At 55.9% G+C, this 27,683-nt stretch overlaps 1 long non-coding RNA gene across 2 annotated transcripts; it reads right to left on the reverse strand.

Annotated features, from left to right (window-relative positions):
* Positions 1-17,720: 17,720 nt before the first annotated feature.
* LOC309848986 lies at positions 17,721-27,401 on the reverse strand. 2 transcript variants are annotated; one of them, XR_014303387.1, is made up of 3 exons: positions 23,552-27,401; positions 22,462-22,630; positions 17,721-20,128 (listed from the first exon to the last, which is right to left on the reverse strand). It is a non-coding gene; the product is annotated as an uncharacterized lncRNA (long non-coding RNA). The 2 variants fall into 2 exon arrangements; XR_014303388.1 differs by having other exon boundaries at positions 17,721-18,361; positions 18,815-20,128; positions 22,462-27,401.
* Between the last annotated feature and the right edge of the window lie 282 nt (positions 27,402-27,683).

Raw genomic sequence — 27,683 nt, forward strand, 5'->3', positions numbered from 1 at the left:
GAAAGGACAATTGCTGTCACTATTTCTGGAGTTCGGCTGCCGGCGGTGTGTGAAGGAAGGTGCGGCGCTGTTTCTGTTTCTTAAAGAAATTTGGTGCCATTCACTGAAATGGGAAATCATGTCAAAGAGCCATTTGGCAGCTGTTAGATACCCCCTTGTGACCTAGCCTCATTCCTGGTAACCCCTTCCTCCCCTGCTTCGCAGTGACAGGAGGTCCGAGCCACACCCCAGATGGGTCGACACCTTTCTGGATTCTCCCGGCCGGGGAGGGGCCGGAAGGCGGGAGGAGGGGAGAGGGGCTTCTGGTATCTGTCGGGGCTGCCTCAGGGAACAGGTGCGGCTCCAGCGTCCTGCCCCTGTCCCAGCCCCAACACCCCTTGGTGCTCCCGGTTCTTGCTGCCGGCCTGTTGCCGCCGTCTCCTGGCACGCAAGCCCACGCAGCTGCTGGCCCAGGCCTGGCTGGGATCAGCTGTTGATATGGTCCCTCTGGGAGCCCCCACACGTCCCCTACTGTTTCTAGGACAAGCCGCCCTGTGTTCTTGGTCAAGGGCTCCGTGGATATGTCCCTTTATGAAGCCGGACTGGGCTGGTGTGACTGGGAATGGTCTGCTGGTCCCATGTGCAGAGAAGCCGTGGTTCCAGCCAGACAGGTGGAGGCCTTCTTCCGCGTCTGGCCTCCAGGCCGCAGGGTGGACCGAGATTTCCCTCGCTCGGCCGAGCCGGGAGGACAGTGGCGGCCTGGGGCACGTGGGACGGGCCAGCATCCCCGGGCAGCGCCGCCGGAGCGGGATGTACGCTCTTCTTCCTGTGGTCGCAGGACAGACAGACAAGCTGATCTAACCCCGCGGACGGCTGCCAGACCTCAACTCTAGCTTCAGAGGGAGAGGGATTGCTAAAGCCCCCCCGTCAATACTGCTGCGAACTTTTGGGGTCTTCTTGGAGATGCGGCTTCTGGGTCCATTGCTCCTGGTCTCTCCCCCCGCCCCACCAATGGCAACTACGGTCAAAAGGCAAAGTCCTATGCATGAAAAAGCAGCCGGTTTTGGCATCTGAAAACTCGCAGAAATCAGAACTCCACAACGAATCACTGAATAGACCAACGGATCTCAATCAATCACCTTGACCCTGGCTTAATTTTCAAAGAGGGTTTGATACAACTTTGGATCGCTCTGGTTTTGAATTCTGCGTGTCAGTTTTAGCCCCCGCGTGAGCGCAGAGTGTTTGCATGAGCCCCATGTGCCTGGGGAACCGCCGGCCGGGGAATCCGCCGAGCCTCGGGCCGTGCGCCCTCAGACTCCCAAGCGCCGCCGGCCCGGGGTGTGTCTGAGCGCCCATGTGTCCTCACCGGGTCCCCGCACCGGGCGGGGCTGGCCCAGAAGTGGCCACCCTGTGACTAAGTGGTGACTTTCTGGCCACGAAGCCTCACTTCTCAAATGCCGGCTCTGTGAAGAGAAACAGCAGTCAGGTCGCTAATCCCCGTGTAACCGCTGTCGCCATCCTGATTCACCGTCGCACGCTTGAAATAGGCTCGTTCGCCACGAACAGTTGCTGCTCTGGAGCGTGCCTGTTTGCCGAGTGACCAGTCCCTCAGTCACGGCACTCTGCCCGGGATGCCAGGTGCTGGCCCCGTTGGAAAGGGTGGAGGGCTCCTCCCTCGAGGCCGTCCCAGCTGTGACTGGCGACGCGCGAAGGGGCCACCTGCCCCGCACAAAGCGGCAGAAATCCCAGCACGCTGACGTGCCGAAGGCCCAGCTGTCCCTGGTCCCGGTCTGAACCAGTGACCTCAAAACCCACCCGGCCGAGACACCCTGTCACATGGCAGGTTTATTTTGGAACTCCGGCTCCCCTTACAGAGCCTGCCCCGTCAGACGCCCTCGCTGCGGGTCAGAGGGGCAGAAGCGCACCCATTGCCCAAGGACCCAGACTGTCCTCCTGGTCACCAAAGCCCTTGTGGGAGCGAGTGCTTCCCTGAGAGGATTAGCCCCAGCAGGCCCACCTGGCTCCCACGGCGGATCTCAGCCTGAGCGGCAGCTGAGTGGGGACACGGGAGCGTCAAGGGGACTGTCTTTTGCCCCCAGCTGCGCCCCAGCGGGGGATCCGCACTCAGCCCGGCTCCCCCATCCCCTAAGGGACTTGGGAGGGGCCTCCCGGCTGGTCCTCTGCCATGCTCTCCTTGCTGGGATCAGCCTGTGGCCGCAAACCGAGGACACCGGGGGCTGCCAGAAGCCAGATGAGGCAGGGACGGTCCTTCTCCAGAGTCTTCGGGGGGAGGGAGGCCCTGTCAACACTTTGATCTCAGACTCCCGGCCCCAGAACCGCAAGGGGATACATTTCTTCTGTGTTCAGCCCCCAGCGTGGCAGACAGAGCGAGAGCCAGAGATACCGACCTCCGGAGCTATGGCCTCGCCAACCCTGCCCAGCCGATGGGGACGCCCGCGCACATCACGGGCCCTCAGACGGCACCCGCTCCTCTCAGGGTGGCTCTGCGGAGGGTTCTGGGCTGGCAGGACACTCAGCTCCCGCGCTAGGGTCCTCATTTGCCTGTCTGCCAGGCTTCTGCTCGCAGGACGAGGTCCAGCTTCGGGGGCATGAAGCTGCCTTCCCTGTGAGGAGTGGGTCCGACTAGAGACCCAGGTTCTGTGGAAGTTACGTGACATCTGAGTCCAAACTATGTAACAGTTTGTAAATGCGCTCCTGGAGTGGATTTAGGGTTTTTTCCACCGTAAGAATCTAGATCCAGCACGATGTCATTGGTAAACTAGAGGTGGTTTATTCTGGTAGGAAAGAGAAAAAAGAAAGACTCGGCAGAACCATTTTTTTTTTTCCAGGTAGTGTTTCCTGGTTCCCATCAAATCCCCCCTTGCCCTGAGCAGGTGGGAAGCGTGACGGACCCCGAAGTGGGCAGGAAGGGAAGGGGTTCTGCCGTAAGGGAGGTGCCGGCGCAGAGAGATGAGCCGATCGGCAGGAGACTCTCCACGGTCCAGAAATGAGCTTCGTGAAGGTTGAAAGATATAAGCCCTAAATTTTGTTAAGGTCGGGGCATTTTTATTTGATTGAAATGTTAATGGAAGATTCCATATGTGTTTACATTCAATCGCAAAACCACTTGTGTGGGTGTTTGCTCCGGTCATTACTAAGCTCGTCTTTGTTTAGCCCCTGTTCCTCCCACTCCCTCTCGAGAACCGAACCTGGAGTAGCCTCCCTCCTGGACTGTCCCTCTCTCCCGGAGTAGCTCTCTCTCCTGGACTGTCCCTCTCTCTGGAGTATCCTCTCGGGGGGATTAGCTCTCTCCTGGATCATTCTGCTGTACCTCCAGCTCCTAGCACAGTGCTGGCAGAATAGGAAGTGTACAGAAAACACCTGTTAAATTGAACCGAATAAACAAATCTAAATATAACTCATGTTTTTTTAAAAAAACTATAATCAAATAGTGAGGAGCTGATTAAGGGTTGTGAAAGGGTCAGGAAAGATGCTACGTTGTTCTATGGGGACATGAAAAATTAGACTCCATGAAGAACGAGATAGATTTAAGAGAGAATTTACTGCATAAATTATATCTAAAAGCAAACAACGGACTAGAGGGACAATGACCGATTAAAAAATGAGTGAAGGACACAGGCAGATTATACGCAAAAAATATACAGAAAATAAACACCCAGTGAGCCCACTGAAAAAAAAGTTTCTTACAAATAATCAAATTCATGAAATGAAAACATTTTGTCTCCCGCAGTGATCTTGGTAGGATCAGGTACTTACCCACGCTTCCTATTTGCCAGGGCGGGGTTTACTCGCCAGTGGGCGTATGCATGAACGGACTCTGTTTGGAGAACAGCCTGGCAACACTCTAATGAAGACTTTGATCATAATTTCTATTTCTAAGAACTTATTCTAAGGCGTTTTCTTTGGTGTTTACATAGATTTATCTAGTATTATTTTAATATGATTCTTAAATTCGTAAAAAATTAAAAATAACCTATATCTTCAACCATAAAACCTTCTTAAACTAAATGATGGTGCATCCAGGAAATGGAACCCTGTGTAGCAATTTTAGAAAATCTGTATTTTAATCACTCCACGAATATATTTATTGATACCGGAACATAGTCATAATATATCGTAAATAATAAAAGGCAGACCACACATCTGTGTATATAGCAGAATCCTATTTTTATATTTAAAAATTCTGTGCATCTAAGCTAAGACAAAGACTCACAGCCTGTATCTTAAATATTAAAAGTGGTTCATTTCGAGTAGATGGGGTTATGGGCTTTTCTGTATTTTTTTTAACTTATAAACAGATCACAGCTATAATTAGAAACGCAAGCTGTGACAGTTTAATGGTGAAAGAACTGCTCGTTAATGACGGCCGGCAAGCTCTCCTGCGGAGGAGCCCGTGCGCCCTCCCCAGCCGCGCGCAGGAAGTGTGGCGGTCCGATGCCACTGCGACTTATTCCACGCGGACAGCAGCGTGGCCCCCCGACACCTTCCCCGTGTTCCTGAAACTCTGCAGAAGGCAGGCAACTAGCAGGTGATTTGGAGCTTTGCCGTTTTGAATAGTTCTTAACAAGGACGCTTTTCTTCGATCTAATAACTTTGTTAGATGAGCAGGTTAGGCCTGACTAGCCTAACTAGTCATTTCTAGCTGCACCGTTTCCAGACCAGCTCACGTTCCGAGGTCGTGGGGATGGGGACTTCAGCTTCTGGGTTGGGGGGACACAATTCAGTCGCGACAAACAGTGCGGCTGTGAGCCGTCCCTGAGAGAAACCCCGTCTGCCCTGCGGGTCGGTGCCTCTGAACGGGAAGGTACGGGGGAGCCTGACTCCCCAGATGCACTTACCCGAAGAGGGGGTCTGAGCAGGCAGGTCTCATCCCTGCCTGGGATATGTGTGCACTTACGCCTTCCTGTGACCCTTTAATTCAAGGTCACCAGCAAAGCGCCTTCTCTACTCATTTCTCTTCACCAGTCTGTTAACCCCTGACAATTGGCCCAGAGTGATTTCTTCTGTAGGTTAAACCCTCCCTATGTTCCTGGGAAGCACTGTTCACCTACTCCGTCATCGGGCACCTCCTGAGGTCTTGTTTGTGCAAGACGGCATGTGGACACTGGGTGGGACAGAGCTGACTGAATTGCAGACCCTGCTTTTAATTAATGTATAATTTCCTAACGGAAGTTACTTGAAAGACTGAATACAAAGGAGAATTATAGTAAATTGCATGGATGAGGTAGGAACCCTGTGTAACAAAAACTTAGTCTTCGGATATCTACACATTAACCAGATTTCTAGTGTAATTCCATTGTAGTCATGGAACATACTCTTGGAAGAGCCAAATCTTTGGAGACTCATTGAGAATTGCTTTATGTCCTGGCATGTGGTCTATCTTGGAGGACATTCCGTATGTACTTTAAGTAAATGTGTGTTTTGCAGTAATTAGGTGTAAGGTTCTAGACCGATTAGATCGAGGTGGTGGAGAGTGCCGCTCAGCTCTTCCGTGTCCTCGTGGATTAGCTGTCTAATTGGTCCCCCAGGTACCGAGAGAGGGATGGTAAAATCTACAATTACAAAACTGAATTTGTCTACTTGTCTTAATTCTGTCAATGTGTGTTTCCTGTATTTGGAACTAATACTCACACATTTTGCACCTTTGGTCAGGGATATATTGGGACCAGGATGGGAGAGGCAGGAATGTCAGAGAATGAGCGTAGCAGGTGCAGATCTGCTTGTCAAATTATATACTTAGCTGTGGTGTATGTGCGTGAATTATACCCCAGTGAAACGGACCATGTATGTGCGTGTCTGAGTGAGTACAAGCCTGGCTTTGGGAACTAAAACAGACAGACAGCTCTAAGACTTTCAGCTACTGTCATGAACGAAGTGAAAACGTGTTTAATATGACTGAGTTATTCAAAGAAGTACATAGAGACGGAAAAGGAAATCTTCCATTAAATACATGAGATGCCCCCACTCCCAGCCCAGAGTACGCTGTCCACTCTCCATCCCAGCTTTTCTGTTTCCTGGGCACCCCGTTCAAACCTCATCTCCTTTCCTACTTCTCCACGTCCGGCCAACAGCTCAGGTTCTGGAAATGCTGTTCCGTGAAAGGCCACGTGGGGCGCTGCGGGGCGCTGCGGACTCTCTGCCACCCTCCTTGGGTTCCAGATCTGAACTTCCCGCAAGTTCCCCTGGGATCTGAGGAGACCACGGGACCAAGAGGAGCCATGCCAGTTGCCGCTCTTGGGAGGAACGGTGTGGTTCCCCCATCGATACGGAGAGAAATCCTGGAATACGTGTGGGGATGGCTGTGACGGGTGTGGGACAATGGTGGGAGGAATATAACACAGGATTGGGTTCAGTTTATGGATACAGACCCACTAAGTGGAGATTGCGTGTGTTTTAGTTTGAGAGGTCAGCAAGGGCTTGTGAGATGGGTTGGCTAAGATGGGGACCAAACAGTGGCCCACACCTAATGAAATCAAAATGCCAGAACAGGCTTGCTGTGCTCCAGAACGTATCTAATAACTTAGGGACACAGGAGTGTTAGGGTGGATTTACTGTGTAAGATCTGCTCACCTTGCAGGGGTCCAGCAGGCTCCCCTTTCACCAGGACGGGCAGAAACTGATCTGTGGAGGAGCCCAGTCAGCGGGAGAGCCCTGCGGTCATTCTTCCCTGATGGCAGGACCTCACGGTGGGAAATAAAATGCAGTGGGAGTAACTGATTCTGGGAGGCAAGGGACACGTGGGGCCCCTCAACCACCGAAGGCAGGGCGGGTGTGCTCACCAGAACGCATAGCAGAGTCAATCAAAGCAGAAATCAGAGTAGTCTGACAGGCAGAGACCCATGGAGGGGGTTGATCACAGCTTTCCCAGAGGTGAAGCAGATGGGAAGCTGACTAAACCCCTCCTTGATGTGTATAAGCTGAAAGTTCTAGATAGAGTGAGCAGTTCTAGATTGAGTGAACAGTTCTAGATAGAGTGAACAGTTCTAGATTGAGGGAACAGTTCTAGATTGAGTGAACAGTTCTAGATTGAGCGCTTAGATCATGTGAACAGTTCTAGATTAAGTGAACAGATGGGAAGCCAACAAACCCTCCTTAATCTGCATGAGCAAAACAGTTCTAGATTGCATGAATAGTTCTAGATGGAGTGAACAGTTCTAGATCACGTGAACAAAAACCTATCCTGAATCATAAAAACAGAGTCCCTCAATCACTTCCCAGAGTTGAGCCAGTCCACAAAACCCCTCGAGGAAAGGGACACTGGGTCCCTTCCTGGTGCATGCTGAGAATGATATGGTTACGCTTTCTCCTGCCCTTCCCCTAGGGCCACTGTGCACGGGGGAAAAGACAGAGATGTACTGGGGATTCCTGGCTGTGGACTGACCCTGGTTCCAGGAGATCCCAGACCTCACTGCAGCCACCCACCAGAGAAAGGCTCATGCAGGTCGGTGGTCAATGGAGTTTCAGCTCAGCTCCCTCCTGTAATGGGTCCAGGGTGTCACCAGCCCTGTCCTGTGGCTCTGTCCCTGGTCCCAGAGGCATAACTGCCACAAAGTCAGCCATTGTAGAGCCTGCTGCTGGGTGCGCCCTGCACACCAGCAGGCAAACGCCGGGGGTAGGAGGTAGTTCTGGTAGCTGTGACAGTTGTGACTAGGGTGAGCGTAGGGACCCGCTGCTGCTGAGTTTGGCTCGTAGCCAGACGTTCAGCTCTGAGCATCCGTCCTGCCTTCGGTTCCACATTGTCTTGCTAATCTTGGTGCCTGCCAATGAGACACATGCAATGGGCACTCTTTGTGCCTCCATGGCCCAGGCGGTGGCGAGGCCACTCTGTCCTCAGGGCCCTGGCTGTAACAGCTGCCACCCCGGCTGCCACGGCTTTGGCTCACTTAATACCCTTTGTTCTTGCTTAAGGATTTGTCACCAAGTTCCAGTCCGCCCCTGGTTAAGTCCGGTCACTGCAGAACATTTGGTGCTCTTCCTGCGCTGTTACTGAGAAAGATTCTAAGGCTGTGACCTCACTTGGACTCCACGTTCCCTGCTTACGCCCGCCCCCCCATCTTCGCGTGGGGTGTGACCTCGTATTCTCGGTCCCGTCTCTGTGACAGTGACTCACCCTGTCCTGAACTCCTCCTGTGCTGGTTCAGGACTGAGACCGGCTCATGTTCTCAAGCACCATCTCCTCGCCTTGAAAGGAATAAACTAGTTCTAAACTGAAAGTTTACTAGTTTATTTAATATTTCATGTTCCATAAGATGGAAGCCATCACATTTTATCTCCTGCTTTATCATAGGCTCGCTTTCCAAATCCTCTGTGAATAGTAACGTAACTTTGTCAGAAGTCCAACACGAAGTTAATGTTTGGGGGTAAGATCTCCAAGATGCTCTCGAGCTTGCGTCAAAGCCAGAGAGTGTAGGAAGGGCCAACTCTTGCTTTAGGGTAAACTGAGAACTGGAGAAGTAGTAACTAGTCTAAGATTACGTAAGACGTGATGTAAGACCATTAATTGTTGAGGTATTCAGCTGACATAGGAAATAAAGGTAGATACAATGTGAGCGAAGCAAGTTCTGCGTGGCCTCAGGACACTCTGGCTCTTGGCTCAGTGCCTGGTGCATAGTAGGTGCTTAAGAAAGATTTGTTAGGGTTCCTGGGTGGCTCAGTCGGTTAAACCTCTGCCTTCTGCTTGGGTCATGGTTTTGGGGTCCTGGGAGTCCCCGATTGGGCTCCTCGCTCAGTGGGGAGCCTGCTTCTCCCTCTGCCTCTCCCCTGGCTTGTGTTGTCTCTCTCTCAATCTCTCAAATAAATAAAAAAAATTTGTTAGATTGCTACCCAATACATAGACAGAGGTAACTGCCTTGGCCACTTTCACTTCATGGAAGTGTTGACTCCATAAAAGAGAAGACTGTATGTCGTCCACAAGAAAATGCCAATTCATTGTCATAACTTGGTTATATAAATAGAAACACGAACTGAGAAAATGCAAAGTATAGCAGGATGAATCTGGAGGTCTCTGTGTATATCTTCCCTACTCTGCTATTTATGATGTGGGCTTTTAAAAAGTCTTTAGCTTTATCTCTTTGCTGGGAATAGAATTTAAGTCTCAAAATACAGATGAGGGAGGGGGACTCTGAACTCATTTTCCATACAAGATCCTCTAGAGATCGGAGGGGAGGACAGGGCTCAGGGCCGTGAGTGTGCACGTGTGCACGTGTGCAGTGAGGGTGCTGGGGTGTGTGCGTGATACGTGTGTGTGCACGTGTGTGGAGTGGGGTGCCGGGCTACACTGAAGCATGTGTGTGCGCATGTGAGCCTTCATGATGAGCGACGTGTGCACATGCATCTGTAGTGGGGCTATGGGCACATGCGAGTACGTGCTGGGGTGGGGCGGTGGGTGTGCGAGCACACGTGTGTGTGCTCCTGGGAAACATAACAGGATGCCGGGGGGAGGGCCCAGAGCTGGGCAGGGAGGGGGCGGGATGGGCGCCCCAGCTCTCCCATTCTAAGCACGCGGCTGGCCCACCTGTGCGAGGCGGGCTCCGGCACCTGCTTCCAGAGCTGGGTGAGACTTTCCGTGCGCCCGGGCGCCCTCTGGTGTTTCGCTTTCCTTCCACGCCTGGAGCTCACCCCCTTAGAAAAGGCCGGGCCGCCTGGAGGGTCCTCTCTCCCACCGCTGCCTCCTGCGGACGGAAGTCACACGGGCAGCGGGAGCTGTTTCCACCTCCCGACCTGGGGTCGCCACAGGCCATTCACTAGCCGGTCCTGCTCCGCCACGTGGGTCACGTGTCAGGCCCCAGTTTTTGTCCTCTGAAGTGAGGGTGGCCTGAGCCCCCACCGCTCAGTTCTAGAAACGTCTGACTTTCCTCCTCCGGGTTTCCACTCCTGTGCTGAGCCCCAAGCCAGCCTCCTCCAAAGAACCACACACGGTCAGCAGCTGCCGGAAAGCCTGGTCCCCCATGGCCCTGGGCCTTGTCCTGTCCGCTCTGGCCACGGACAAGGTCAGTGGAGCTGGGCCCTGGGTCAGAGAGGTGGGAGAGAGGGCTCTCTCCCCACGGCACCTTGGTTTCTGAGGCCCAGGCTCCCGGGGCCCAGGGTCTCCTCACAGGTCTGTGTGGTTCCTGTGCACACACACCACACGCAGTCACACACATGCACGCACGTCCTTGCACACGCGCGCACACACAGGCACGCACTCACATAGGCATGCACACACAGACACACTCTCACACACACATGCACACCTGCACACCTAAGGTACACACAGGCACGTGCTCTCACACACACACACACACACATGCACACGTGCACGCACACAGGCACCAGCATTTCCCCCGGCTCGTGCCCATGATGGCAGGATGAAGGAAAAGCCAGAACCCAGGTGCCAGGAGATCAGACCTGCCTCAGGGCCTTCTGAGAAGCCCCGGAGCAGGAGGGCCTGTCTCCGTTCCCGAGCTGGTCCCAAGGGGCCCGTGGAGTCAGAGCTGCGCAGCCCCCGGCCAACTTGCTTTGTGCTGAGCATTATGGACGCGGTGGCAGATCCAGATAAAGGGGCCTGCGGTCTTGGGCTCTGCTCGCGCTGTCCCCTCCCGGGGGCTCCTGTCATGCTCCCCAGGGGGACACAGCAGAGTTTGCTCCCGGAGCTCCTGGAGGGTAACCGAGAGCAAGGGGCAGAGATGCCCGGACACAGAGCTGGGGTGCAGCGGCTCTGCCCACGCACCCGCTGCGGTCCTGACAGCTCCGTGGTCTTTCTACCCCACTTGACAGCCGTTCACAGGGCCGGGAGCAAGCGGGGGCAGAGGGCCTGGCCTCCACCCTGCACTTACAGCGGTTGGCGACAGGGGGCGCCCCCGACACCCGCAGAACCGGACCGCGGTCGGCACCTGCTCTCTGAGCTCCTCGGCTCTCACCAGATTTAGACACTTCATTAATTTCACTTTTCTTTAGCCTCAAAATGAATTTCCCTGAATGTCTACAGATAGAACTTAAAGGATATATACATATATTTAAAGATTTAATTTTTTATTTATTCGAGAGAGCGCACACGAGGGAGGAGGAGGGAGAATCCTCAAGCAGGCTCCCCGTGGGGCGCAGCAGCCGCCCGGGCGCCGGGCTCCGTCCCACCGCCGGGATCGTGACCTGAGCCCAGTCCAGGAGCTGGACGACTGTCGGACGGAGCCCCCGGCGTCCCGACGACGGTGCATTTGTAAGTCAACTTTCACCCTGAAGCGTAGCCCGAGTTCACGTCTTACATGTGCAGCTGGAAGACGTCACAGGGAGGCACATCTGTGGGCACCGTCCGGGGCCAGATCTAGAATGTTCCCTCGCCCCCTTCCAGAGTCAGTGGCCCTTAGCCTGTTTGGTCATCGAAAACATCGTCACTGTCTGTCACTCAGTTACACGCTGGGTCTGGGTTGTCGGCGGGCGGGACGCTCCTGAGGCCTCTGCGCTCTGCGGTGCAGCGTTGCACGGGCGGGTGTCACTGCCCTCGAGGGTGAAGGCGCAGCGCGCTCGCTCGGTCTCCCAGGCAGGCAGGGCGGGGCGTCACGGGCGGGGCAGTTCTGCGCGTCCTCACGCGAGCTCCGGGCGCTTCTGACGTGTTCAGAACCAGGAGGCTGGGCCGCAGGATGCACAGTGTCAGGCGTCAGAAACACTGCCGAACAGGGTTCTGGAAAGTCGTAGCAATTTACACTCGGCTGATCGAAGAGCGGCGTTTCCACTGCTCTACACCCTCCCGTGATGGGATCTAATGTCATAAACTTCTTCCTCCTCATGGGAAATTATTGTGCGACTTGGGATACAGGTTTTCAAGGGTTCTGCCCAGCAGCATGACGTTAGCCGGACGGCCGGGAAGAGGCATGAAGGTCGACAGCCGTGAGCATTAGCAGCGCTCGATACGAGGCAGCACGCAGGCTGATGGGAATCTCCAGCTGTTTCTGGGGCGAGCGAGTCTGCTTGTGGTGGATGGAGGGCACCAGGGATGGAGCGCTTGATTCTTGCACATATTAAGGCTACAGGAGTTCAGACTGCCGCAGTGACCCATCTCCAAGCCCTAACTGAGCGTCCATGTGGGGAGCACAGAGGCAGTCGGACTTCCCACGGCAGAAGCAGCTCCTCCTAGAATGTTCCAGCCACGCCTGACCGGCCCGAGGCGACCTGCTGTGACCCACTGCATCACCTTTTCCGTGCTGCTTGGGGACAAAGACAGACATGATGAAGGCGGGGAAGGGGGGAGCTCAGAGACTCCCAGCGTGGAAGCAGGACTGGCTTTGCCTCTTCTTCAGACCTTGGTGCGGTGGGTGCGGACACGGAACACTGTGTGTCGTGCTCGAGCCCCATGGACGCCGTGAGCCCTGATGAGTTAGAGATCCTTCCAGAGCGATCACAACACAAAATTCACTCTTCTCTAACGCTCGTTAATTCATGCTCCTTCTCTGGACCTCAGGAGACTGTTTCTTCCACAGAGCACCTTTCTTTGGGAATTCTGGGTGTTCTCGGGCAATACACCTGCCCAGGCCTCTGAATGGACACGGCTGCACCCGCCCTACCCTTCCGGAACTTGGAATGGGGTGGGTCAACCCAGCCGTACTTGTGACTCCCCGGGGGCCTGAGGCTGGTTTCTAGGAGAAGCCGTGCTCTCAGAGGCCCTCTCCCCACTACCGCCCCGTCTTGTGGCCACAGCCACGTTTGCAGAATTCCCAGCTCGGATGTGAAGGGGTGAACCCTGGCCATGGCACTGAGCTGCCGGCTCCACAGAGACCCAATCTGTTAAGGGCACATTCTACCCAATGAGCTGACTAGTCACCCAGAAGTGACCGTCTTACCTTCCTGTGCTAAGAATTCTCGTGCAGGGGTGCCTGGGGGGCTCGGTCGGCTCAGGTTGTGATTCCAGAATCCTGGGATCGAGTCCCGGGTTGGGAATCCCTTCAGCAGGGAGTCTGCTTCTCCCTCTGCCTCTACCTCTCTCCCCAGCTTGGACTCTTGTCTCTCAAATAAATAAGTAAAATCTTTACAAAAGAAGAAAAAAAAAAGGATGCATTTGAAATCCTATTCTGGGTTTTAGACAGTTGGGTCACTAATGAAATACTTAGTGAGCATCTCTATCAAACATCTCAACTCTGGTGTAGCCTGTCCCCGGCTACACAGCTTCCCCCGCCCCATTCGCTCGTTCAGAACTCGGGGCCATTGTGAGGCATGAACTGGAAGCGCGTTGCCGCCGCCCCTCCTCCCCTGGCGGGCTGCCGTCCCCAGGGCCTCCTCCCCAAGATCCAGCCCGCTGTCCGGAAGCACGACCCACAGGGGGCAAGTGAAGGGAGGGTGGTGGCCCGGGAGGGCGCGCAGTCCCCGTGTTCCTGGCTGTGGAACCCCACCAGCCCTCGTGGCTGCCAGCCCATGCGAGCTAAGGCAGAGCGAGGCAGCCGTCCTGGGGTTCGCGGCCAGCTCTGTGTGGCGGGGTCTGCAGGGGAAGGTGGCTCAGGGTGGCCGTCTACCCTGTGGCCCCACTGGCCCTGCCACTGGGTGGGCAGGGGTCTGTGCACCCACTCCATCCCTGACCCAGGGGCCACTTCTCGCCCCTGGGCTTCACACTCTGGCCATCGACTCCCCGTGTGCGAGAACATTCTTGTCGCAGAAAGGTGCCTCCCGTGTATTAATGAGCCGCTCTAGAAAGCCTCTGTATTCTGTCTCTCCACGGGCTGCTCAGAACAGACCTGTCCAGGCCTGCTTTGCGGGCGTCAGGAAGTGTATCGGAGGAGATCTAGGGGCAGAAGGTGAAGCTTTTCTCGTCGTTTCCAGGTATTAACAGAGAACCCCCCTCGGGGTATGGAAGGGTCCCAGGGCCTTCTCGTCCACAGCCGGTTTGCACGTCTCCCGTGCCCAGCCCAGGCGTCGCCTCACCCAGGACTCGGGAGGCTGTTGGGTGCCTTGTTGGTTCCCACCTGGATTTTCTCGTGACCCCAGTTCCCGCCGCAGAGAGACGGGAGGCACCGGTGGGGGCAGGGTCGGCGTCTTGGCCGTGGGCAGCGCTCAGGGCATCCTTCCCAGTCCCCCTGGGGCTGCCCGCCACAGCACCCTGCAGCGCATCAGCCTCCCTCCCGAGGCCTCGGCCCACCCTGAGCATCGGGATTGGCTATCATAACCCGATCCACAGGCCCGCTGCCCAGGTGGGCCTGGTGAGTGTGTCTGAGTCTGGATTCCGGGTCCTCGCTGGACTCTGGGGAGCCACGGACGCTCCCGGTCCCGCCACACACCAGGTGCCAGCTGTTCCCACGGCCACGGGAGGCCGCTCAGGAGCCCCTCTGTGTACCCCAGTAGCTCTGGAGGCCGCGGGAGGCCTGAGGGCGTCCCCCTGAGCTCCCTCTTGCTTGGGGGGACTGAGGCACACGCAGTCCCTCTGTGTGTTGTGGGAAGAGAAAGCCCCTCCCCACCCCTCCAGACAAGCCCCACCCCCGCAGATTCTTGGACTGGAGGTGGGTGATGGGGAGGCCCTGGCAGATCCTTTGTTCTGGGGTGTCCCTAGTGCCCTCGTTTGCAGTGTGGGCTCCCCGAGCTCTAGCGGCACAGTCGGAGGCAGGCAGAGTGTCTGCGGCCGCCCCTCTGGGGCAGACAGGGCGGGGGGCTACTTCCCGGGCTGTTCACTGAAGGCAGCGCTCGGCCTCCCCAGTGCTGAGGTTCCACTCGACTCCCACAGACGCTCTCTCAGACCCGTCCCGCACCCGTGTGTTCTACCAGCCCCTGCCCCCAGATCTCTGGGGGACACGGACACCCGGAGAGGCGAGCACACCCCAAACATTGCCGCTTGCAGCCCGTTTCGGAAGGGCGCGCTTATGAAGATGGTTTTCCTCAACTCGGGGCCTGGGCCAGGCGTCCACTCGTTCCTGGTGTGTCCCCTGGAGGCACAGGGTGCCCCACAGGGACCCTAAAGAAAGGCCCGAGTGTCATGCGCGCCCAGGCGTGAAGGGTGGGGCTGACGGCCCTCCTCCTCCGCAGGGCCTCTTGCTCCGCCCTTGCCCCAGACACGATGGAAACGCCTGTCTGGGGTCCCTCGGCGAGCCCCTTGCCGACCAAAGCGTGGGGTGCGGGGCAGGCAGACACCCCGTGAGCAGAAGTCTATGTCAGGTTGGAGTGGCGTTCCAGCAGTGCTGGTCCCCGGGGAGCCAAGGGCCCTGCACACTCCAATATCACACCTGGGGCGGGGGCTCGAGGCGGGCCCTCTGCTCCCGAGGTGCCAGGATGCGGGCCAGGGGATCAGCGTCATTCGCAGTGTCCCCGAGGGCTGCACCGAGCGTTTCTCGGACGAGGGCGCTCTCCCCTGGCCAGCCCTGATGCAGGCTCTGATTCCTCTTTCTCATCAGTCCCCGAGCTCGGGCTCTGCCCTTGGCCTGTTTCGTCCAGTTTTAAGAAGCATCCTGTGGGTTCTGCTTAGGGAAAGTCCCCAGCCTTGATATGGGATTGAATCCCTTGTCCCTCACTCCCGTATCATGTCTTGGGGTGGGTCCACTGGCAGAAGAGCCCCCCGTGGCCCTCACGCCTCCTTCTAGGGTCTCTGAGCCCACCGACCGCACCTGCTTGGTATGACTCCGCACCCACCCTTGCCGCACTTGGAGTTGGCTGTGATCTCTGGCCCCTCTGCAACCTTCCCAGTGGTTCCCTGAATGCTGTCTTCCCTCTGTAACAAGCGTGTGAGTAACTTTGCTGTTTAACACCGTTTCCGCTCGCCTGGTTCTTCCTGTGGCTTAATGACTTTCTAGTGGGCTGATTCCCCACGCCCCATGCTTGGCTCCTAACGTGACTCGGGCTTTCCTCTGCTCCTCCGTCCGCTCTCGCTGGCTCCGAGGGGCTGATCCTCTCCAGGCTCCGGTGCCAGCCACGGTCCCAACAGGAGAACAGGAGTCGCGCTGGCTGTTGGAACTGGTGCAGTTTAGTCCAGAGAACCGTTGCTGAAAATGAGATATCCGGGGCCCACCGAGGCAAAGGGTGCTGAGGTTTCAGGGCAATCCTGTGGGGGGCTCTGCTGCCAGGTTTGGGAGAAACAAGGGAGAGGTTGGGCTCTGAGAATAGAAGTGCGGGAAAGCCTTGCTCAACGTGACCCTTACTGCCACAGGGAGGGGGCACCAAGCCACTGGCCTCTCAGGGGCTCTGACGACACTGCCTTGAACCCAGAGCTCAGCCCTCTGGACCCTGCGGATGGCTGCGGAGGGCTTGTTTTGGGAGTGTGGGGGCAGGCAGAAGGCAGAGCCAGCAGCCTGTGCCGGGTGGAGGGGTGTTGGGGACAGCGGCCGCCCCCCTCCCGCCTCCGGGGCTCCGCGTGTGCATGCCCGCCGCGGGAGGCAGCGGGGGGCAGCAGGCGCGGGAGAGCTGAGGTGCACAGGGCCCGTGGCCCCGCAGGCCGAGTGGGCGGGAGCAGAAGCAGGGACGCCAGCGACAGGACAGGTGTGCTCCGTTGCAGGATCAGTGCCGCTCAGCCCTGCGGGTCCAGGCGGTCCTCTCCCAGCCTGGGAAGCAACTGTGCGGTCTTCCCGCCTCGGAAGCGTGCAGAACCGGGAGCAGACTCCTCGCCGTTCTCGGCTCTGTCCCTGCCGCCCCCCTGCCCTTCTGCAGGTGCGTGGGGACGGCCGTCGTCTACGCGGCTCTGGCTTTATGTTATCTCTGCGTGTTTCGTACACGTGCCCGCTCGCTGAGGCCACGGTCATCTACAAAGTTGCCGCTCTCGCTCACCGAACAGGGAGTGAGCCCCCATTTCCCACAGTAATAAATGCGGTTGCTGCGGCAGCATGTGTGCACGTTACTTTTTTTCATTCGATGCACTTCCTTACCCGCACCCCTTGCATCTAGATCACCTCTGGTCTGCACGTGCTTGGTTCCCGCGAGCTGGTTTCACGCGCACCCCCTGAGCCGACCCTCGGTCTCTTCCCGCCTTGTTCACCCTCGCCACGGGCTGCTTTCCTACGGGCTCCTTAGTCCAGCCCTTATTTCCTTAAGTCTTTTTTCCTAAAGGTTTTATCTGTTCCTTTGACAGAGAGAGAGGGAACACAGCAGGGGGAGGGGGACAGGGAGAAGCAGGCTTCCCGCTGAGCAGGGAGCCCGACGTGGGGCTTGATCCCAGCACCCAGATATCATAACCTGAGTCGAAGGCAGATGCTTAATGACTGAGCCCCCCAGGCGCCCCATCCTTAACTCTCCTCTGAACCCACATTTTACTTTATTGCCTACGTGTCTAATCCTCCTTGAGACCAGAGAACCCCTCAGCCGGAAATTGTTCTGCGGGGAGTGAGGCTTCTTGTCCCTCACAAATGGGCTCACGGTCCAGGCAGGATCGTGATGAAATTTAGTGCTTGGACAAGCCCACATGGCCTTGTTGCCTAAGACATCTCTGTTTTCGGTAATCTGTGGCTTCTAAAGATTGGCTTCCATAATTCATCCGATGGTCCGGTTTTCTGAAGTAAATCAAAAGAACAGGAAATGAGGCAATGAAAAAGGTATCCTTTTACATCCAAATGGATGAAGCTGTTTATAAAACAAACACAATAAAATCATTTAAGATGGATCTTGCTGCCCCAGTGTAAGATACGCAGCAACTAATTACAGCAGCGACTTACTTGCTGGTGTCCCTGTTCTTTTTCAAGAAGTGCTTCTCCAACAGAAAACATTTTTATGTTTTGCAGAGAGTATAGGTAAAAAAATACAGCGCGCATTTTTTAAAAAAGATTTTATTTATTTGACAAGAGAGCGAGAGAGCACGAGCGGGGGAGGGTCAGGGAGAGGGAGAAGCCGGCTCCCCGCTCAGCAGAGAGCCCGATACGGGGCTTGAGCCCAGGACCCTGAGACCATGACCTGAGCTGAAGGCAGACACCTCACCGACTGAGCCCCCAGGTGCCCCTAAACACAGATTTGTAAAACATTTTGTTTCCCAGAATCCCTATAATGCCTTATTATGACTTCCACGACCCCAAATCACTGAAACAGTTTACTCTCCAAATGCTGATTGCTGTTTTCATAGCAGCTCTACTTGGCCGCAAGACACGTCGGGTGGTGTCTTCTGCTCACACTTGCCCTTGAGCCGGCAGGTCTCACTCTGCCGCCGCTGGGGACGTGTTCTGGGGAGTCCGAGAGCCCTCTGGACCCCCGGCCTCCCGGGAGAGCTCACTCAGCTTCTCCGGGTTCTCAAAGGGCTTCTTAACCCCACGCTGGTGCGGCTGGTGTGAAAGCCTGTGTGGAGCCTCGGGGTCAGGCCCGCGCTGGAAGTCAGAAGGGTGCGGGAGTCCTTGCCCGGCAGCCCCCGTGAGGCCAGGTGGGCCGGCGGGGCCCGGCAGCTGTCGCCGAGCTCCGTAGCAAGCATGCTTGCCTCCTGGTTCGGAGGTGTGTTTCCGGAGGGCTGCGTGCAGGGGCGGCCGGGGTGAGGACCCAGCTGATGGGGACCCCAAGAGAAGACAGGCTGGGGGCTGGGGCTGGGGGTGAGCAGGGATTGGAGAAGGCTGAGAATTTGCCGGGGGGGGGGGCGGGTGCCGTGGAGAGGACGAGCAGACAGGGCAGGCGGCGGGAGGCCGTCAGAGGCCCGGGGCAGGACTGCGCTGCGATGGGCAGGCTGAGCTCGCGTGTCCCAGAAGGAAGGGGCTGTGGGGCGAAGGCTCTGAGCCGCTGGGACGGGAGACAGGAGGGTGCCGAGGCCCGGGTCTCTCTGGGTCCCCATTCACCTCTCCCAGAGCCGTAAATCGTAGAACGGCCATTGTCACCACCGCAATGCCACTTCCTGTCAAGGAGGGTACTTTTCCTCTCGAAGTGCACTTTCCTCCTTAACATCATAAGCACAAAACAAAAACACACTCACGTTTCAATTGCGACAGGAGAGAAGACGTCCTGCAGTGGAAAGAAAGCGGTGACGGCCGCACTGGCCCCGAGCAGAGGCGGGGAGACCTGCGGCCGAGTGCAGGGTCGGAGTCCGGAGAACACCACGGGAAGGAAGCAGCAGGAAGAATCGGCAGGAGACGAGCAGGGGCTCAGGACAGTAAGAAGCGACGGACAAGCAGTAAACCCAAGACGTCGAACTCCCTCCACCGGAGAGACGGGAGCCCGGAGTCTGAGGAGGCTCACGGAGTCCCAGGCAAGGATGAGGATACAGCTGTGAGCAGGCACATGCACGTGCACACACACGCGTGCACACACAGCCAGCGCGCACGTGCACACACACATGCACAATGCATTTATGCACACACGGTCACAGATGCATGCTTGCACACACATTCACACATATGTACATGGTCACACACATGCGTCCACACAGTCACACGGTCACAGACGCACGCTTGCACACACGCCCACACACACGTCCACGGTCACACACATGCACCACGCACACACACGGTCACAGATGCATGCTTGCACACACGCCCACACACACGTCCACGGTCACACACATGCACCCACGTGCACACACGGTCACAGATGCATGCTTGCACATACGCTCACACATGTGTACATGGTCACACAATGCACCCATGAGCACAGTCACACTTGCACACACAGGGCACACGCGTGCACACGTGTGCACACACAAACATGTCCTGATCATATCCTGATGCAGGTGGTGATCTCTCACACTAAGAAAATCCTGCAGGTTTCTCGACTAAAAGAACAGGTTATCGACAAAGAACACCAGCGCCAAAGTCGTCCAGGACCTCCACCTACACCTAAGGCTGGGAGACAGCGCGGGTCACTGAGCCCAGGGCACTGCCGCCCTCGAAGTCTGCCCCACCAACACGCCTGCACCAGTCGGGGTGCTGAACACGTGTTTACAAATATGGCTCCCCCAGAGCCACAGACCAGAGACCCGACACCAAGACCCCACAAAGCCAAGGCTGAGTGTAATATCAGTGCTAAGTAAAAACTCGCAGGAGTTGTAGCAGGAGTCTATTCTACAAATAAAATGCTAATAACGGTTTAAAACTAAACTAACTGATTGCAGAGCATAGGAGTTTGGGGTGATAAAGGGGCCTCGGGCAGGGGGGCCCTGAGGGTTGATGAGGAGAGACGAGAACATTCCAGAAGCCGCCCTTAGAGTGCAGATGGCCGGCAGGAGGAACGGAGAGCCCGTGGTGTCGTGGACTCTGACTTTTCAATGTGGAAGTCTGTGACTGACCGCCAGCTAAGGAAGGAAGGATAGCCCTACGTTAGATGGAAGATTATGATTCAATTTTTAAATTTTAAAAAGAGGTAAAAAATGGAACAAAGAGTGATTTGAACAAATCTTTTTTTCCTGCAAACCAGAGCAATTTAAAACCGCAGAGAAGAAAAACAGAAAATACCAATGTAAATTACTTAAAGCAAAATGACTACTTTTTAAGTAAAGTAGGTTTTTAATATTTTTGTTTTCTTTTTTTTTTTTTAAGATTTTATTTATTTGGCAGACAGAGATCATGAGTAGGCAGAGAGGCAGGCAGAGAGAGAGGGGGAAGCAGGCTTCCCCCGAGCAGAGAGCCCGATGCAGGGCTCGATCCCAGGACCCTGGGATCATGACCTGAGCCGAAGGCAGAGGCTTTAACCCACTGAGCTACCCGGGCACCCTGTAAAGTATGTTTTTAAAAAACCAACCAACTGGGCACCTGGGTGGCTCAGTGGGTGAAGCCTCTGCCTTCGGCTCAGGTCATGATCTCAGGGTCCTGGGATCGAGCCCTGTGTCGGGCTCCCTGCTCAGCGGGGAGCCTGCTTCTCCCTGTCCCTCTGCTGTTCCCCCTGCTCGTGCTCACTCTCTGTCTCTCAAATAAATAAAATCTTAAAAAAAAAAAACCCCACAAACAAAAGAACCCAACCAACCCACCAGACACAGGCAAAGAACCCTAGAAAGGAAGGCCAGTTTATGTTCTTTACACGTTGTAACTCCAGGTGATGATGTGAGGTTGGAAATGAGGATCCGGGCGCGAGGAAGAGGAAAACTGGTGTGGAAGTGGGTGTTTTCCAACCAGACAAGCTGAAGTTCAGGATAAAAGAAGTCATCAGAGAAAGAGGAACCGTATGAATTAACTTAAGGCTTCACTTGTGACAAAGATAAAAGTTTTCAACTAACCTGTCCATTGAATGTCATCGATAACATGTCACAGGTTTTACATTTTGGGGAAACGTCATTACCACCTGCATCTCAGAGCCTCGGCTGTGTCTAGCTGACGCAGAGCACACACGTGTGACGGAACGTGCACAAGTATATGAAAGTGTTGCTAAGCCCCGAGTGGCGTCCGTGGTTTGCTGAACAGCACCCCAGCCGTGCTGGGGACAGGAGACACACTCTGGGGCCCTGTCCCTGGAGGGAGCGGCAGAGGTCTGCACGGGAGCTCCCCATATGAGTTACGAAACCCGCTGTGCTGCTAAAATGATTTTGGAAAAAAAAGTTCTTTTAAAAAAGCACAAAACCCACACACAGTAAATACAAGTATATGACCTCTGGAGCAGAGCGTGTGTATTTTTTCATATGTATGATCATGGTTCAGTCAACAGTCTTTAGCCAACTTCAGGAAACAGAGATTTCTAATCACATTCAATGGCTAACAAAGTCTCGATTACTCGGTAATTAAGAAACATATTCTTAGATAAATATTTGATTGGAGAGGAAATCAAAAGGGAGATAACAGGGACGCCTGGGTGGCTCAGTTGGTTAAGCAGCTGCCTTTGGCTCAGGTCGTGATCCCAGCGTCCTGGGATCGAGTCCCACATCGGGCTACTTGCTCTGCAGGGAGCCTGCTTCTCCCTCTGACTCTGCCTTCCACTCTGTCTGCCTGCGCTCGCTCTCGCTCTCACTCTCTCTCTCTCTTACAAATAAATAAAATCTTAAAAAAAAAAAAAAGGAGATAACAAGTCTCCTTGGAGGCAATGAAGAAGGAGCTCTTCCTACTAAAACTCAGGGAACCCCTGAAAGCCATGTTCAGGAAGAAGAAAGTCATCGATCATTCATCCTGGGAAGTGAGGACTGGTGTTATGAAGGACCACCGTGGGTCTGGGAGTTTAGCCTGCTCGGAAGCTAATAGAGTTCGTGGTTGGACACCAGGGACTGTGTGACCACCGCTGAACAGGCAGCATGGGCCCCAGTTCTGCACCCAAGCTCAAGGCAATGCAAGGGTGGGCCCCGGGGGGTGGGGGGCTGCGCACATGGCAGGTTTGTGATACCACCGCACAACCCAAACTTAGCAAACCCCAACCTCTACATGGATGGCCAGTAACCTGGCCCAAACTGTCCCCCAAGAGACGTTATTTTCAATCTGTAGGTCAGCAAGCAAATGTGCCCTCCGCCTCTGCCTGTGGTGGGGGAGGGATGATGTCTCTGCCATTGAAGACTGTTTGCTCCAAAACACTCTAGAAAGGACAGTCAGAGCAAAAGCTGTCATCACCTCTGCCCAGCTCCTAGAAAGGTGAGTGACTCATGCAGAAATGTCTCCCAACAAACACGAAACGGAGACGTTAGGAAGCTTCTGAGCTCATGATGGCACTTACCGACCTTGCTGGTCTCCTCGGAAGGATGCTGGGGCACCGACTTGTGCTGCCGGGCACCTACCCTGGGGGGGCTCTGTTCTGGGCGCCTGTGTGCGGAAGCCAGCTGTCAGGACCAGAGGGACTGACTATCGGGTTACAGCAATGCCATGTGAGATGTCCTGTCTGATGGCTGTGGAAACACAGGGACGGTGACAGGTGAGCTCCTGGTCGGCGGGTGAGGATGGCACCACCAGAGCCACAGTGGGTCTCGAGCACCACGAACAGGGAGAACCCGAGACTCCACATTCATTCTCGTGGCCTGTGGGAGGCAGTGGGCACCTGTCCTCTGCTGGGGCGTCTCTGAGGCAGGTCTTGGTGGTTTACTCACGAGTCCCTGTTGTGGGTTCAATCACGTCCCCCAGAAAGATATTTTAAGTCCTAACTTCCTGTACTTTGTGGATGTGACCTTATTTGGTAATAAGGTTATTGCAGATGTCATCAAATGAAGGTGAGGTCCTTCTGGGTTAAGGTGGCCCCTGGTCCAGGGACTGGCGTTCTCACAAAAAGAGGGAAGTGTGGGGGCTGACAGAAAGGGAGAGGAGGCCACGTAAGGGCAGACACAGAGGTCCACGCAATGTCCCTGTACGCCATGGGAAGCGTGCTCAGCGTTGTCAGCCGCCCCCAGGGAGCTGGGAGCAGGGCTTGGAATGGATCCCCTACAGCCTCAGGGGCCAACCTCCTCCCCTCCGCTCCCCTCCGCTCCCCTCCCCCCTCCAATGTGGGACTTCTGGCCTCCAGACTGCCAGAGATCAGTTTCTGCGGCTTCTAAGTCTCCCGGTCATGGTGTCTTGTTGGATCAGCCCAGGAGACCACTGCTGGGCCCTAGAGGGTTCCTGCTGGGGCTCCCACTCCCGAGTGCACCCTTTGTTGCAGACTGTCTCCCTCCCTGCCTCACCTCCCCTGCTTCCTCCTTTGTGCTTTTTGGGCTCAACCCCCAAATACGCCTCCGGGACAGAAGTCCTGTCCCAGGGTCTGTGTTTGCGAAGCCCACACCAAGGCAGGTGACTTCAGAAGGACGCACAGTCAGGGAATCCGCACTCGCATCACTCACCAGCCAGATGGCCCAGCTGCAGGACGCCGTAACAGGGTTCTCCAGAGAAACAACCAGTAAGACACGTGTAAGAGGACTGACCCTAAGCAAAGGGCCCATGTGGTTATGGAGGCTGGTAAGTCCACTCTGTAGGTGGGCCTGCAGCCTGGAGCCTCGGGTGGAGCCGATGTGCAGTTGGAAGGCACCTGCTGGAGGAGTTTCCCTTACTCAGGGGAGACGGTTGGTATCTGTGGTCTGTTCAGGCCTGTGACTGATTAGGTGAGGCCCACCCACGTTGGGGGAGGGCTCCGGCTTTGCTCAGTCTACTGATTCAAATGTTAATCTCAGCCAAAACTACCCTCACAGACATGCCCAGAATAATGTTCAACCAACTATTTGGACGCTCTGTGGCCCAGTCGAGTTGGCATGTGGAATGAACGGTCACAGACGCGGTTGCTCGTGCTACGTGAAGGGGCTAACCCCTCCCCCCTTCCAAGCCTCACGACAACGACGACTGTCCCGTCTGTGCTGAATGGGAGTGCAGAGCAGGGGCAAGGGCAGCATTAGCGTGTGGGACCACCCCAGTGCCTGAAGGATATGGAGCCGTGACGGTTGTGAGGACCGTGAAGTCCGCTGTGCTCGCGGCGGAGGAGTCTCAGGAGAAAGACAGCAACAACTCAGGGAGCTCACCCGCGGAAGCCCCCCTCGCAGTGTGAGAAATCACCCACCCCTGCCATGAGAGGGCTCAGCCCTCGTCGCACATGTGGCCGGTCGACAAAGCTGGGGAGACCCCACCTGGGCAGACCTCTGGGGCTGAGTCCAGAGCTGGGTTGGGGTGAAAGTCCCTGGGACCTGGAAGGGGGACCCTGCGTGGAGGTTTTGAGAAACTTGGGCTCCCGATTTCCTGATCTCTCCAAGCCAAGAAAAATTGTCCCTCTCCTTTGCTAGGGAAGTGCAGCCTTCCTGGGGCTTGCAAAGGCCCTGTGGTGCGGCACGGGGGTTGTCTTCACTCAGGGCCTCTAGACCAGCACCTGGGCAAGCCTCGGCAGGCCTGGAGGGCACACCACCACAGCAACTGTTGGAGGAAGGCTCGTTCATCAGAGGGGCTGTGGGCCTGTGCTGCTCCCCCTGCCTAGGACGGTGGGTAGCTGGGTGGCGTGGGAGAAGCAAGTAAGCCTGGCGACGGGGCTCTGATGGGGCCTCTGTCTCAGGACTAGCACGCTGGCGCCCAGAGCTGGCTCTTAGTCCAGGCAGGGGTGACTCCTCCTGCTGGGCGGCAGTGAGGGAGCAGGCGGGGCAGTGTGGAGGGTCTCGGGGAGTGTGGGTGCAGCACGGCCCCCGTGGGGAGAACCAGAGCGAGCCTCCCTGAGGCTGCTAGAGCCCCCTAGCAAGGTGTCCGAGGAGACGTTCTGGGGTGTTCTGGAAGACAGCGTCCAGGCAGCCCGCACGGCTGCCAGTCATCCCGCAGGGCGGGGTGGGCTGGGCTGGGGTGGGAGCAGGTCTGGAGGTCACCAGTAAGCTGTTGACACAAATGGCCCAGACCTCCGAGTCATCTGCCCCCATCGGCCAGGTTCCCAAAGCCGCTCAGCTTGCACCTGTGACATTGCTAACTTGGTGTGAACCACAAAAGGCCGTATGGACTGTTGCCGCGTTCCCTTCCAGCTCCAGGGCGGGCGACAGGACAAGGGGGGGAGAAGCCCTCGGGCCAGTGAAGCTTTGAGCTGGCCCCCCTCCTCTTGACCAGGTGCACACGGTGGACAGGAGGGGCGGCAGGGCTCCACCTGAGGGAGGAGGGCCCTGGGGAAGGGCTGGGTGGGCCTTACAAGGAGGTAGAGGGGTGCTGTGGGTCTAGACTCCTGCCTCGGTCTCCAGAGAGCATCAGGGAGGAAGGGGCACCCAGAAGCAGGCGCGCCAACGGCATCTGTCACCAGGGAAGCAGCCCGGGCCTCGCCCGCCAGCCCTGCTGCCACAGTGGCAGGGACAGAGGTGGGCAAGAGGTCTACAGCAGGGACTCCCTCTCACCCACACAGACCCGGCTGCCCACGGTGCGGGCAGATTCGAACCCGCTGCTCAGTAACGCCAGCTGCTTGGTGGTGAGTTGGTGACATCTCCCCAGATCTGAGGCGAGAAGCAGTTCTTCTCACGGGATGGGGCCCTGCAGGGATCCCGCTTAGTGATGACTTCCTCAGGCTAGAGACCTGTCCTCCAAGACGCAGCACACGTGCTGGGCCAATGGCTTTTACTGGGTGTCGTGTCTCAGGATCTAGAAGCAGCGTTGGGTACCAAGCCGGAGAAGCAGCGTTGGCTCTGCTCACTGCCACTCGCCACCACTGCTCACCGTGGCCAGTGGTCCATGTGGGACCCGCATGCTTCCTGCTCTCACAACATAAGGCTCTGTGGAGTTGGAGGCCACCCCCCAGCGGAGACCCACGGTCCGGGGAGATGGGAATGGAGGGGTGAAGCTTAGCTTGCCGCCCGTGGCCAGGGGGATCGGGCCCCCCTCTGCCCCGCGCTGCTTCTCAGAGGCCCCAGGGGAGCTTTGATTCACCTGTGTCCGTTCCCTGTTTCACTTTGTCCCTTTCTTCATCTGTGCTCTCCGGGCTTGCGTTCCAGATACATTCCTCGGTCCCCACGGCGGCCTCAGGATCTGCTTCTGGGGAGCCCAGACTGGGGTAAGTTCCTGGTTGACGTTACACTGCAGTGGTAAGACGTCTTCCAATCCTGCGCAATTTTCAGCGTGTGTGTTTCTAAACGATTTTTTCCTGCCTCGCATCTCTCACGTTTAGCACTGGACCGTCCTTATGCCCAATAAATAGGGCGCCGCCTAACGAAAGAACGCCGTCGGTAACGAACGCCATCGGTAACGAACCCACGGTGGCTCCAGTGACCTTCACGGAACTACTTAATGTGGGCTTCCATCCAGAAGACGGTCCACTTCAGCCACAGCACCTCCGAGGCAGTGATGGCGACACACGGCTAGGCCGGTCGCCATCTGCCCACCTGGCGCTGGTTGGGGGAGAGACCGTCCTCCAGGTACCATTGAGCCAACCAACGCAATCAGCATCCCTCGGCTGAGCTCGGGTGCGGTTCAAGGGCACCTGGGGGCAGCTGACTGCGGGTCTACCCCAGTGCTGACTGGGGACGAGGCTCTGAGGCTTTAACAGGAGCCTCGTGGGCTATGAGGTTAAAGCCTTTCATGAGAGAGGAGGGAACCGGAGGACACAGGCCTGTGCTGAGAGCCGCTCCACACTCTTCTGGGGTGACGCGAAAGGCATCCACAGACAGGACCAAAATTCTTGGTTGACAGCAGTCTTAATTGGCTCCCACCCAACAGAACAATGGATTCTTCTCTGTGGCCTGAGCCTTCTGTGATCAGAATTTGGAAAAATGCTAAGTCTAACAAAATGCCCACCTTGGATACTAAAATAGCTTCATTAAACTCCGAAAAAACACTTGGCTTCAAACAATGTTACTTTCTAGAACGAATCCCTTCTAAATAAACTTTTTTGAAACAAACGTCCATCCATAATAAAAGAATGCGACCAGGAGCCAGAAAGCATTGAAAGGCTTGGGGACTTCTAAGAGCCATTAGAGCAGGTCTGCCTTCTGACAATAATTGGCCGCCCAGTTACTGGTCACCTAAGGCCACTCCCTAGAGCTGCCTTCTTTAGGATTATTTGATTGAGTCAAGTTGAATCTCACTCTTGTTTACCAGATTATAAGCACCAGACCTAATTTAATGTAATTTGAATTGTCATGGCTGTATGTTAAACTATTTCTTCAGTTCAGCACTAATGAGAGTGAACAGGAGTCTCAGGGGACAACTAGCTTTAGGGCAATACCCTTGTGTTGATACCGTCTTTGGGCAAAGACCTTAATGGAACACTTACCTGCTCTGTTTGTAGAGACGCTGTCTAGAAACTGGTGATGTGTTGCGTCCTGTCTCTCCTCTGCTTGGGTGTGGGACGACGGGGACAAGGAGACAAACCTTGTAGGTCTATAGTGATGATGGTGTGACGTGACGCCAGGAGGGAGCTCTGGCAGAGACCCGGTGAGCTCAGTGGTGCCTATGGCCACCGAGGATGGGGCCGCCCTTTCAGTGTGTTTGCGTTTGGAAGCAGATGTAACTGCGGAGCTCAAAGCTGGACATCCA

Source organism: Mustela nivalis, assembly GCF_964662115.1.
Source record: "Mustela nivalis genome assembly, chromosome: 15".
In the NCBI taxonomy this organism is placed as follows: domain Eukaryota; kingdom Metazoa; phylum Chordata; class Mammalia; order Carnivora; family Mustelidae; genus Mustela; species Mustela nivalis.